Raw genomic sequence first — 13,166 nt, 5'->3', positions numbered from 1 at the left:
CCTTGGATATGGCAGCTAAAGTTCCATCACTTATATTTGTGTTCCCTTCAGTGCCAAAACTTGTCTGTGCTGCTTTCTCTCCAGATCAAGACCCAAAAACTCTTTAAGGTTGTCTTGGATCTCATTTCACCCCAACAAAACCCATGTTCATTTCCTCCCCAGACTCTGTTCTTATCACTTCCTGTCCTTCTCTAGGTAAGGGATTTTTTCCCTCTACTCTGGGTAAAAACTTTCTCCCTGTTATTCTGTTTGTTTTTGAGGCTCCTAGAAAATAAGTTCAGGTTTTTATAGAAGCAGAAAAATCAGCAAACCTACTACAAATTTTACTGAAGTACTGATAGCTGGTTGAATGACAGGAAGTCAAAAAAGTGAGATTCCTAGAAAAGCAGTGAGAATATAGGCTACTATCTTAAAAATATTATTTCATTCACAGCTATAGGAGAAGGTGGAAAATTATGCAAGTGTTGTGGATGTCAGTGAGGGAGCATCTAACACAGCATATAACTCTTGCAGCAAGTTTTGCAAATCATCACTCAACCATCACACGAAGAGTATTTTTATTTGTGAAATCTCAATTGCCCTGTTTTCCATAAACCTGTACAATTTCCATTGGACAGATAAAAGAGGTTGTGAAGCAGGACTGAGAGCCCAGATGAGTCTTAGGTTCATGAATGTGTAAATGAAGCACTGAGCACCTTGTCACCAGAATTTTCTCCATTGACAGCAAGAGCACTGGCAGAGGTTGGAAGCCACTTGAAGCAACAAAGAAAACTAATCCTGGGGTGACAAGGGCTACAGGATGTGAATTAAAATGATGATGAGTTGAGCGAGACACTATTCACAGTTCCAAACTGAAAAATGATTAAATCAAAATAGGAAGTGCTTGCCGGTATGAGAGAAGAAGCAGGCTTGTTCCTTCAATGGAGAAAAATATCGGGAGGCGGTGTTGCAATTGAAGGAGACAGATTGACATGTTGTTCTTTAAAGAATAGCTGTGACTACTAGGAACTTTGGGTAACATAAATTAAAAGTGAGACTACAGGCAAGTAATACTTTTTTATCATCAGTATAACACCCTTTTGTGCTGCAGCAATGAAGTCAGTCTCCAACAAAAGATGTCTTAGGGAGGGATTATTGTGAATATTCTGTTAGACCTGTCTTGATCACTTTCATTGCTATGAAATCTGTAGCAATTATATTCATATCAATGATCAAGTTCAGGTGAGCACAGGAAGAGTAAAAAAAAATATTACCAGGAGGCAACACATAATTTAGTTACTTCTATAGCATTTACCTTTTTTCATGAGTTATAGGAATGAGAATATCTGATCCTTTCTTGTCCAGTGAATAACTGCCTTCTAGTTTTATATTCCATATAACCCATGAGCATAAAGGCACTTTTGTTCCTCTGCCATGTAAAAGTTACTAAATATTTTCTATATAGCCTCATGAGATCTAATTTTTATATGAAACTGTATGGGAGCACTGTTCTATGTAATTTGTGAACATTAACTCAAGTAAGCCCTCCAAACCCCTGGAGTACATATTGCCATAATCCAGGACCATTTTGCTAATGAAAATAACTGAGACACACTAAAGTTAGCAAATATGTCTGACATTATATGTCTAACAAATGGTAGTTCTGAGGTTTGAAAGGTAAGCAGACAGATGGGCAGTCAGGAAGCACAATTTCAGAATACAAACAGTGAACTATTTCCCTTTGTTATGCACCTAACAGGAGAGCTGTAACTAACTCCAAAGCCTGAGACATGTTTGAGTAACAGACATTTTCCAATTCATTTTAACTAAGAAGTAAAAGAACAAATGAATGCCTTATGCAGATTGTCTTAGATGCCTTTCTCATTGCTGAGAGAAAATACCTGATACTTAAGGTCAAAGGAAGAAAAATTTATTTAGCCAACATTTTGTAGAGGTTTCAGTCCATAATTGGCTAAGTCCAAAGCAGGGTGGCACATGGCAGAGGGGTAAAAGTTCTTAGCAGTGGAAGACAGCAAAAATAAGAGGGGAAGGCAAGATTCTTTATATTACTTGTACTGTATGAAGGTTACCTGCCCTTGGGCAGGGGCAGCACTCATACCCTTAATCCTAGCTAGACTTATGTCATCTCATTAGTGGACTGATTTACCTATCAAACACAGTTAGTCTCAGCATCACACTGAAGATTCAGCCACTTCTGAAATGCTAACCATATGAGACTCTGATGTCATGAGACTTTGGAGTGACACCTAGAAACAAACCATAATATATTTGACTGGTCATCTAAAGCTATCCAGTTTTATATATCAGATAATGGATGAAGAGTAAAGTTAGAGGTTCTAATCCTCAAAAGTCATTGCCAACCCCACTTTAATAGCCAGCTTCACCACAGCAGTAATCCCTCTCAACTTATAATTTAACCAATCCTAACAATATATCTTAAACACAATGTTAATGATTTAGCAAGAAATACTTTTATTTGGTATAGTGTGAAATTCTGTAAGTAAATGTCTGTAGCTGAACCACTCCATTAACAGGTAAGGACACTTGTACAGGAAAATGAGGACTTACTAATAAGTGATTATTAGCCAATGCTTTATATAAACAAAATTATCCTGGTGTTATGAAGCCTTGACTTACTGAGAAATTTTTTGAGAATACTATAGAAAGGGATGGGATAAAAAATGGAAATGTGGACAAGCTCAGCAGGGTTGAAGCCTGACATTGGGAGAAAAAGAGAGAAAGCAGAAAAAAGAGGAGAAAGTCATTTTTACACTATAGACATCTGGATTGTTGAATTTTTATCATAAGGATTTCTTTTAGCATTGGAAACAATAATATATAAAAGAAATCGTCATTTATGTTCTCTTTTAAGGAAGTTTTTTATAAAGTGATAGTGAAAGATTACCAATGTAAATTGAATTACCGGTACTCCCACCTGAAATTTTTTCCAACTATAATAGCAATGCCTAATTAAACATTATTTTACCTTCTGAATATAACTTGGTAAGTGTAAAAGAAAGTTATTCTGTGGCAAGTTTACATTCCCAGCTCCAATCCTTTTCCCTTTCTGTTTCTAACTTTCTGGCAGCTAGCTTTTCTTCAAGTGCCTATTTCTCACTGTGGGCCAGCCCTACCAATGTGTCAATGGAAGAAAGGACTAAGTGAATCTCTAAATCTCTACAGCTAGCTAATTAGGTCTCAGGTCTTTGAATCACTTGGAGTCCTAGCAGTGAAGGAGGAAAACATGTTGCTCTACACAAGTCAAGTAACATTAAAGAGACTGGTCTAAATCTGAATGCCAAAGTATGGCAAGAAATTCCTCCTGGGAATCCTGATGCCATTCCTGTAACTCATGGAACTACAAGCTATTGGCATAAAACAGCAGCCACATCAGCATCTCAGGCTGAGGCTAATGCAGAACCTTCAGAAGATATGTGTAAAGAATGTGAAGTAATGTATTCTCCATCTTACGAAACCACAAGAAATACTACAGTCATTGAAGAACCAACTGAAGGAATAATTTTAAAACCTGGAAATATGAGACACCAATTATATACATTTCTGGAAAAAGTAGTTCAGCAATTTCTGCAGGAGATCTAAAAGAGCATTTGAAGAAGCAATTAAAAATCTTGTTCTTCATGACAAAAATTTATCATAGAATCTTTATTTGATATCCCAAATGAAGAATTATCAATTCATCTCAATATGGACATGTTATGGTTTGTGTATAGCTGTCCCCCCAAAGCCTCATGCAGTCTTGGGGTGGCTTCTGGAGTTTGTAATTGATTGCTTTGAGTATGGATGCTGCACCTGCCTAGATGCAGGTAATTTGCATTACAAGGTAAGGTGGGAAGAGAAGCTAGCTGCTTAAGCTGCTGCTACCCCTCCCTTGTGCTCTTGCTCTTTGCCGCAGCCATGAAAGGTTGCTCTCTGCCATGTGCAGCTTTGCCTTGGAGCCAATTGACTATGGACTGAAACCTCCAGTAACTGTGAGCTAAATATACCTTTCCTTCCTTCATTTTGAGTGTTAGGTATTTGTCCCAGCATCCAGAAAAGAGTTACTAAGACAGGACACTTGCCAACATGTAGGAAATAAATAAGCTGAACACAGATTCTGATCTAATTATTGAAGTGTTGAGATTGTCTTCAATGATACAAGTTGATAACAAAGGTGAAAAGGGGAGACTGAATCATAAATGTTGTATTGTGATTCTCATAGAGATTCCTAAAACAATACTAGTAGAAGAAATGAGAGCTTTGTTCAAAAATGAAAACTGTTCCAAAGTGATAAATTGTGAGATTGCACAGAATAGAAACTTGTATATCACTTTCCAGTCAGACACAGATGGACAACAGGCATTTAAATACTTAAGAAGTTAAAATATTACAGGAAAGCCAATCATAACAAGGATAAAATCCATCCAGACATTCTTTGTTAAGAATGTTTATCAATTAATGGATTCTAGTACCTGTACTCAGCCATTCAAACTCAAGCACAGTATGACAAGAATATATTTTAAACAAGCTTTTATGTAGTCTGTATACAATCCCCACCAACACTACTTAGTTTATAGGACTGCACCTCTGTCTTGGTATCCAAGTCCTACACATTATTTTGAAATAGCACCAGCTTTCTTCACCAGTGGTAGTTTTATGAATAGATTTTAAAAAAATGCTGCTGCTAAGAATATGGGTTGGGCCATTCCAAACAAAAACCTTCATTTTAGGACATCTAGCATCATTGGGGAATAGATCATTGAATAGATTTAGTTCAAGGAAATTTTGCCCCTGAAGGACATAACCCTACAGGCGTTAGCTACAAACTTACCTTCCAAAGGAGACTTCTACTTTATGGATGGAACAAAATGTGAAGTATGATAGGGGCAGGAGTTGACAGCCAGAAGATGAAAGGAATCCAAGATCCTATCTTGCAGCTGAAACAAAAGCTCCCATACCAAAGTTTTACTGATTACCTTCAAATTTTCCTCCTTTACCTGGAAGTTCATCAAGAAAGCCAAGTGAACTCCTTTTGGAAAATAGAATGTCTCATGTTGTTAAAGGTGTCTACAAAGAAAAGGAGAATGAAGGCTAGAAAGTTAGTTGCCTAGTACCTGCAGATGAGCACACAGATTGCACTTCAGCCCAGCAATTCAATGCGTATAAGTCCTCCATGTGCACCTGAGCTTCCTGCACTAAGCACAGCTCAGCAAGAAAAAGATCCAATTCCACCATTCAGAAGGTTGTTCTCAATCAGATGACTACACCAGTTTCTTCCGCAACTACTGCAAAGCCGTGAAAAACAAATACAGCTTTACCATGTAATAGTAACATAAATGTACCTACAGCTATAGCCCCGAAGGAATGTCAAAAGTAAGTAATGCTGAAATATACAATATGCCTCCTAAAGAGTCATCTTTAGTTCTGGCACAGCCACTATGGGAGCTTTTCTCCAATGCAGTGTCTCCCACCAAAAACTAAAATAATGGAGTTCCTGAGAAGTCTGTTGAGAAACTTCATGAAAGTCCAGAAGTAAAGTCTAGTAAAGATTATTTTGGTTTTTGAGGAAAAGATACAATATATGATAGAACATATAACATGTCATATACAATATATATGATATGATACAAAAGATACAATTCCATGGGAAGGAACTGGAAAAATCAGGGAATAGAGATGCCAGCTTAGCCATAGGGCTATCCCTCAGGGGGTGACTCCAAGTAATGGCTAGAACAATAGGTGCCACCCAAATCTCCAAAGTAAAACTAAACAAAAGACTTCAGAAACTTTCTCATTCTTCTAATTAAACTTGACCTGTAGCTGTTTGAACTGTTTTGGAGGGGAGGGAGTAACCAGGAAGGCTACAAAAGAATACCCTTAAATCATTATGGATTTTTGGTGTTGTGAGCAGTGGGATCCCAAACTTCATCCCTAAAGTGATTTTTAAATGCTGGAGGATTCCAATCAGTATAAATACATATATTTATTTTTCTATTTTTATTTTGGATTTTAATTTGCAGAGGTTTTCTTTGCCTGGAATCAATTTTGAGGGCTCAGATTTAGCCTGGGGGAGTGGAATTATACATTTTTTAGCATAGAGATGTGGGAATGAGGGAAACATTTTTAAGAAACATTTCTGAAAAAATTAGATATTATTTTTTGAAAATCTATTTAAACTTTGAGTTTAAGAATTCCATCTCTGGGACCAGGGAGATGGTTCAGTGGAATAAGCGCTTCCCTGGCAAGTGCTAAGGGACTGATTTCAATCCATGGTTCTGACAAAACAAAAAAAAAAAAGAATTCCATCTCTGATTATATGAACTTTTGTTGCAAAGCAGATTAGTGGCAGCTGAGATGTCTGGTGTGTGTGTGTGTGTGTGTGTGTGTGTGTGTGCACATGACTGATTTAAACCAAATCTGTTGTCATATTAATAAATGTTCTGAAAATTAAATGTAACACTTGTACAGATTTTTTTCTAGTTTGAAATTAAATTTGTTGTTTTGACTTTGCTAATATTTTATTCAAAAAGCTGTTAAAGCACTAATTGTTCTTGGAGATGTGACTACCCATCAGTTTGATACTCAAAGAATAAGATTATTCAAAAACATTTTAAATTTCATCCTTGATATGAACAGGTAAAATGGATTGCAGAAATTTAAAGTACCCTGTGATCAACCCCTTACACCCTTAAAATGGTGGCAACACAACTTTTGTTATTTCACTTGCTGTTCTTTTCTTTCACTGTCCATCCCCAAAGTGAAATAACTACTTCTTGAACTATACATTTCTGACTTTTTTACCATTCTGTCAAATCACATAACTGTTCTAAATTTCAGAATTGAATGTTGAAATATTTTATTTTTCTATTCTCAAACTTAAAAATTTAGGCCCTAGTTTGGTTGATCCAAATGCCTCTTTAATAATTTGTAACTAACTTTTAAAAGTTTTAATCATATTAAACAGAAAATTGACTTGGATTAACAAAGAAAGAGAGAGAGAGAGAAAGAGAGGGAGAGAAGGATAGGTATGATAGCTACATTTCTAATTACTTCTAGTTAATTGAAAAGAAGGGTTTGTGCTTATATTGTTATATCAATTTTTCATGCCTATATGAACTACTATGACATTAAAAAAATTGCTAACCATTGTTACTCTCCTACTATCTTATTTTTGAAATTTTATAGCACTGTTTCTATTATTTTTGTCTTTAAAATAAAAAAAAATTGTTCAGAGGTAATGCCAGACCGAAAGATCCACTAATCAAAATATCAGGGACATCCAGATAGCTCAGCGAATTAAAGCACCTGCTTAGGCAGACACAGGGGCTGGGGGTTCGATACCCAGCCTGCTGTGCCAGTTTCGCAATCCGGGATGCTCTATGATGGTGAATGAGACTGGTTGTAATAGGACACACCTGTAATCTAAGGGCTTGGGAGGCTGCAGACAGGAGGATCACTACAAGTCCAGTCTGTATGATGAGACTCTGTAGACCCTCTACTAAATACATAAAAAAGATTTTAAAAAATACTTTATGTTTTTGAGTGGGTGTAAAATTCCTAGGAAACACCTACTTTAAGGATAAAAAAAATGGAAAAAGATCTCAGTGATGGAGACTTTAAAATTCACTAAAAATAAACCTCTAAGTCAAACTAATTTTGCAAGGTGATGTCACAAGTTAATTCTGTCAAATCTTCAGTACACTGCAAGTGGACAAAACAGCTGCCCTTTGGCTCCCAACCAATTCAGTGCTCATGAATTTCACACCCCAGTCATGGCCACATGCCAACTTCAAGCTTGTTCTGCATTTTGTTTCCCTTTGACACAAGGTAGGAGACGCACCAAATAATCAACCAACTTGATTAAAAGTGTTATCAATGCCTGGAGAGGGAAAGTAAACCCAGAGGATGGACAGACCCAGAGAGAAGTCACACACCTAGCCAGCAGTGCCAGTTTCAAGAAAAGCCCACAGTTGTTATAAACTACAAAAAAATCAGTGTAGTGTTTTACTCTGAAAGTTACTCTTTCAAGGTAGAATTAGAAAAAAAATCCAATGCAGTGTCTGCCATATAGCCAGGGAGTATTTAATCAGACATTGTTTGGAGAAGGACTCATTGTTTAGGATTAAGCCACAGAACAACTTCAAACCAAAACTGATTAGAGCAGGCAAAGAAGGTCATGACATATTCATTAAGAGAACCACTCAACAGGATAAAATAATTATAAGCATATATGCACCAAATACTACGGGACACAAATTCATCAGACAAGCACTACCAGACACAAAACATCAGATAAACATCAAAACCCTTATGGTAGAAGACCTCAATGCCACACTGGCAAAAATAGATCACCTATTCAAAATGTCAAGAAACAAAGAGTTGAACCAAACCTTCAAAGAGATGGATTTAATAAATATCTATGGAGTGTTTCACATAAACCAACAAAATAAACACACTTCTCAGTAGCACATTAGACTTTCTGAAAAATAAACCACAAGTTGGCCAATAAAGCACATATAAATGAAAAAATGGAAATTATCCTGTGCACATCATTGGATTATAGCACAATACAACTAGAAATAAAGGCAAAATAAAACATAAAAGTTATTCAAGCATATAAAAATTAAATAGCACACACTAGAATAATCAATTGGTCACAGAAGAAATAAAAGAATACTTAGGATGCTCCTACAGTAGGAACAGAGTAGAAATCAAATGCTTAAATAAACAACCAAAGTAATAGAATAAATTAACCAAAAGTTTAAATTTATGACATTCAATCTGCCCATGGTGAATTTTGGGCAAATGGGTAAAAACTAGATGAGCTAAACAACACAGCTCAAAATTTGAACTACAGATTTGCTTCCTTTTCCTCTTTTACTTCACCAGAGTGTATGGAACACAATAAAAAACAATCCTAGAAGAAATGATTATATCTACAGATGCCCACAGCAGAAAAAAAAGAGTGAGGTCAATAAATATTCTATTAATATATTCAAAAATCCTATAAATCAAGAAAAATCTAAATATAAAACCAGCACAAGGAAAGAAATACAGAGAAGGGCAAACAACATACAGAAATCTTACGACTGTTGTACAGATAGTTAAGTGCAGTCTAAGTCAAAATAACAACATACTAAATCTAGAGGAAAAATCTAAACCTTCATATGGAACCAGATGAGGCCCTGCATTTCAAAAGTAATTTGGGGCAATAAGTGCAAAGCAGGTGGCATAGCAATACCAGACTTCAAGATATGCAAATCAACAACAATAAAATGGCCTGGGACTGGAAGAAAAACAAACATGTGGAGCAATGAAATAGAACTGAAGATACTGAAGCCTCTCCAGATATATTCTACTATTTAGTCTTTTACAAACAGGCCAAAAGCATACGTTGGAGGGAAGATAGCTTATTCAACAAGTGGTGTTAGGATTAAGCCACAAACAACTTCAAACTAAAACTGGTTAGAACAGGCAAGGAAGGTCATGACATATTCATTAAGAGAAAAGTAGTTTTCTGTTTGTAGCAGAATGAAAGTGCACCAATATTTCTCACTGTATATTAAACTAAAATAAAAATGGACCAAAGATTTAAACATTAAAACAGAAACATTAAACCTTCTATAATATAATATATAATACAACTGAAGACATAGGGATAGGAAACAATTTTCTGAGTAGACTTAATTACAAGAAATTGCAGCAAGACTCAACAAATAGCATTATATCAGACTAAAAAGCTTCTGTACAGAAAAAGAATCAATTTGTAGTGTAAAGAAACAACCTATAGAATAGGAGAAAATTGCCAAATGTTTCTCAGAGAGGAGACTAATATCTATAATAGTGAAAGGGCCAGAAAAGCAAAAGCAATCATGGGAAATAAGAGCAGGCAGAAAATATCCTAATCCCAGACTTCAAATTATGTCAAAAAGCTCCAGTGATAAAAACAGCATGATACTAGCAAGAAAACAAACATGAATCTGTGGAACTAAGTAGAGGATGGAAAAATAACCTCAGGAAAATTCAGCCATCTTGTCTTTGACTAAGATGTCAAAAATATAGAGTAGAGGAAATATAGCTTGTTTAATAAATGGTGCTGGAAAAACTGGCTATCCCCATACAGAGGACTGAAGCTAGTCCCACGTATTTTACCATGTGTTAAAGAAGCATCAAAATGGAATAAATATCTAACTGTTGAACAGAAACAATCTGATAGATTATTAAATGGACAAATTTCTTGTAGACACAGGTGTTGGCAAGGACTTTCTGAACAAAACTCCAATTGCAAGAGAAATAACAGCAGGAACAACAAATGAAATTGTATCAAATTAAAAATCTGCACAGCAGAGGAAACAATCAACAGAATAAAGAGATAACCAATGAAATGGGAAAAAAATTGTTTCCAGCTGTTCCTTGGGCAGAGAATTAATCTTTGAAAAATGGAAAGAAATACAATATTAGTCTCCCTAAATAAAACAATCAAAATATTAAGAACTGAAGGATACAATTCTCAAAAGAGTACAAATTAACAAATAATCAATGCATAATAAAATGTTTAACATCCTTAACCACTAGAGAAAAGCAAATTAAAACAACACTGAGATTTCAACTTCCTCTAGAAACAATGAATATCATCATGAAATCAAATAATAAATTCTATTGAAGCTATGAAGCAAAAGGATCCATTCTACATAATTGGTAAAAATGTAATCTATTAGTTAAATTAGTATAAAGATTCCTGCAGAAAACTAAAAAACAGAAATCACATTTGACCCATCTATTCCCCTTCTAAGTATTTTCACAAGAGTTAAAAGAAAATGCTTTCAGACTTTTAAAAAGAACTACAACCAATTTTAGAAAATGTAAAAGGAAGAAACTTCTGGTTTATGAAGTTAATATTGATGAAATGATAAAATCAATACAAAAAGCAAATAAGCTGTAGGCCACTATCTAATATGAATATAAGAACAAAAATCCTTAATAAAATATTATCAAGTAGAATTAAGCAATATATAAAAATGTCACATTCTATGATTATGTGTGGTTTATTCCAGTAATGAGAGGTTCAACATTCAAAGTCAATAAAATAATCTGTCTAACCACTAAGAAGATAACAGTATACAATGTATTAATTATTGAAAATGTCCTATTAATCAGCTTTGAAAATGTCTCATTGATATTTGTTTCTCAATAAAATAAAATAATAATATAATCTGTCATATCTGGAGTCTAAAAGAGAAAATTTACATCGTTGTCAGGCAACTTATGACACATTAAAAGGCTGGGTGATCTGGATTCTCCTATCAGGTTATAGCTTCAAAAGAGTTCATGTTAAGCCATGAGAAAACTGCAGCAATAAAGAGAAATCATTTTGTCTCACCAAGCGGTACATTGGAAATATAGAAGTGTTTGTGGGAATTTCTGCCCACCAACAAACCTCTTCAGACTTGAGAACACATGTCCAGATCATATGGTGTGACTCGCAGCCCCAGTCTTGCCACTTGTGAGTAGTTGGTGCTACAGACAATCTCCTTCAGCCTCAATTTTCTTGTTGGTAAAAGCAGCACCAATAGTGGTACCTGCCTTAGGGGCTTGTGCTAAGGATAAATGATGCAGGCAGAATTCTTGATCTCATCCTCACATACAGCATTGTTCATCATTCTGTCTCATCTCAAGGCATCCCAGATCTCTGCCTTGTCTTTATGTTCCCTACTGTCACAAAAAAATTGTAAAGGAGTGGTGAGTGGGGCTTCTGGAAGACCTGTTGTTCCTTCTTTTCTTTTGGAGGAGTTGAAGAGAAAGAATTGTCCCGTATCCCCTTGATCTATGTGCCTCTATGTTCCCATATTTATCCCCAGAGATAAACTCAAAAAGCATGTTTACACAGAGCATTTGAAAAGTGCATTACTATATAGAATGAAAGACAGTATCTGTATCACAGAATGCAGCCAGCTGTACCAGACAAGAGATTCCCCAAGGTCCCACATGAGAGCTCACCTCACAACTCTGCCATGACCTTAAGTAAATCACCTCATCTAACTTGGCTTCTAATTTCAAAGTTTCTCCACCTATCTACTCTTTCAGCCACCATGGTGTGGGCAGACAGCAATGTAATTTCCATCTAGAAAAACATTTTGCATTTGTATAGGGTAAGTATGTTCCAGCTAATTAATTATACAGAATTATTTTAAACATTTGTACTGCGGGTTCATCAGAATTGTAAATTCAGCCAGTATGATCATTTCGACTCAGTTAAACAAGAAACTCACAGACTTCCAGGCTTCGATCAAGGCTTTAGAGGCATATGTTGTCAAATACATATCTTCTTAGGTAGAACTAATGGGCTTCAACACCAGTCCTGATGAGCTCTCTGCCTATGCCTTCTCTAACTGTGATGTCCTGGGAAACTCTCTTAACCTATTTGAGCCCTGAATTGTGAAAATTAAATATGTTATTGTCATTGGAGTCTTTATGTGGCAGCTGGCACAGATATGTAGGCTGCGACAAACCTTTAGGTTGTTTGCTCAGTTATCTTCATATTGAAACTACTCTGCCTCTGGCTTTATGTGGTGCTCATGTAACTGATTTCTACATATTCAGTTATTCAAAGCACATGCTTTGTACAAAGACAGACAAAAAATTTTGGATTGAAATTCAGACTTTGAGGAACTCATATAAGAATTTAAAAAATACTAATGACTCAGAATTACATAGTCCATATGCATTCACTGAATTAACATTTGCAGAATACTATGATATGTAAAAAGCCCAAAATCAAACAACTATGTCTCTATCTCTGAATCTTTTTCTAGAATTGAAAGCCATGTGCTCAACTGACCAGAAATGTATATGTATACCAATGCTTCACAAATGAGAAAGATTGTATATTCCACCTCCAGGAACATGAGGATATGTCAAGAGATATTTTGGTAGTCACAAATGAGAGGGATATGAAATCTTGAGGTAAAGGCCAGGGATTCAGCCAAACATTGCCCAGTGCTTAGAACAGTCCTTGAAAAATTAAAAAAACAAAAAACAAAACATCCCAAACAAACAAAAAACCACTTCTCTGGTCCAGAATGCTGATAGTGTTGAAGTTAACAAACGTGCTCTAGACCAAAATATTCACATATTTGTGTTTAGTTTCAAGGCAGAGCCAGTTTTAGAGA

General features: G+C 35.6%; 1 pseudogene; it reads left to right on the top strand.

The window, feature by feature from the left end:
* The first annotated feature begins 3,453 nt into the window (after positions 1–3,453).
* Positions 3,454–5,760, top strand: LOC101587260 (annotated as a pseudogene).
* The last annotated feature ends 7,406 nt before the right edge of the window (positions 5,761–13,166 follow it).

Source organism: Octodon degus, unplaced genomic scaffold (genome assembly GCF_000260255.1).
Source record: "Octodon degus isolate 3935 unplaced genomic scaffold, OctDeg1.0 scaffold00171, whole genome shotgun sequence".
NCBI lineage: Eukaryota > Metazoa > Chordata > Mammalia > Rodentia > Octodontidae > Octodon > Octodon degus.
The sequence above is the reverse complement of the archived record's forward strand: the minus strand, read 5'-3'. Positions and strand labels throughout refer to the sequence as shown.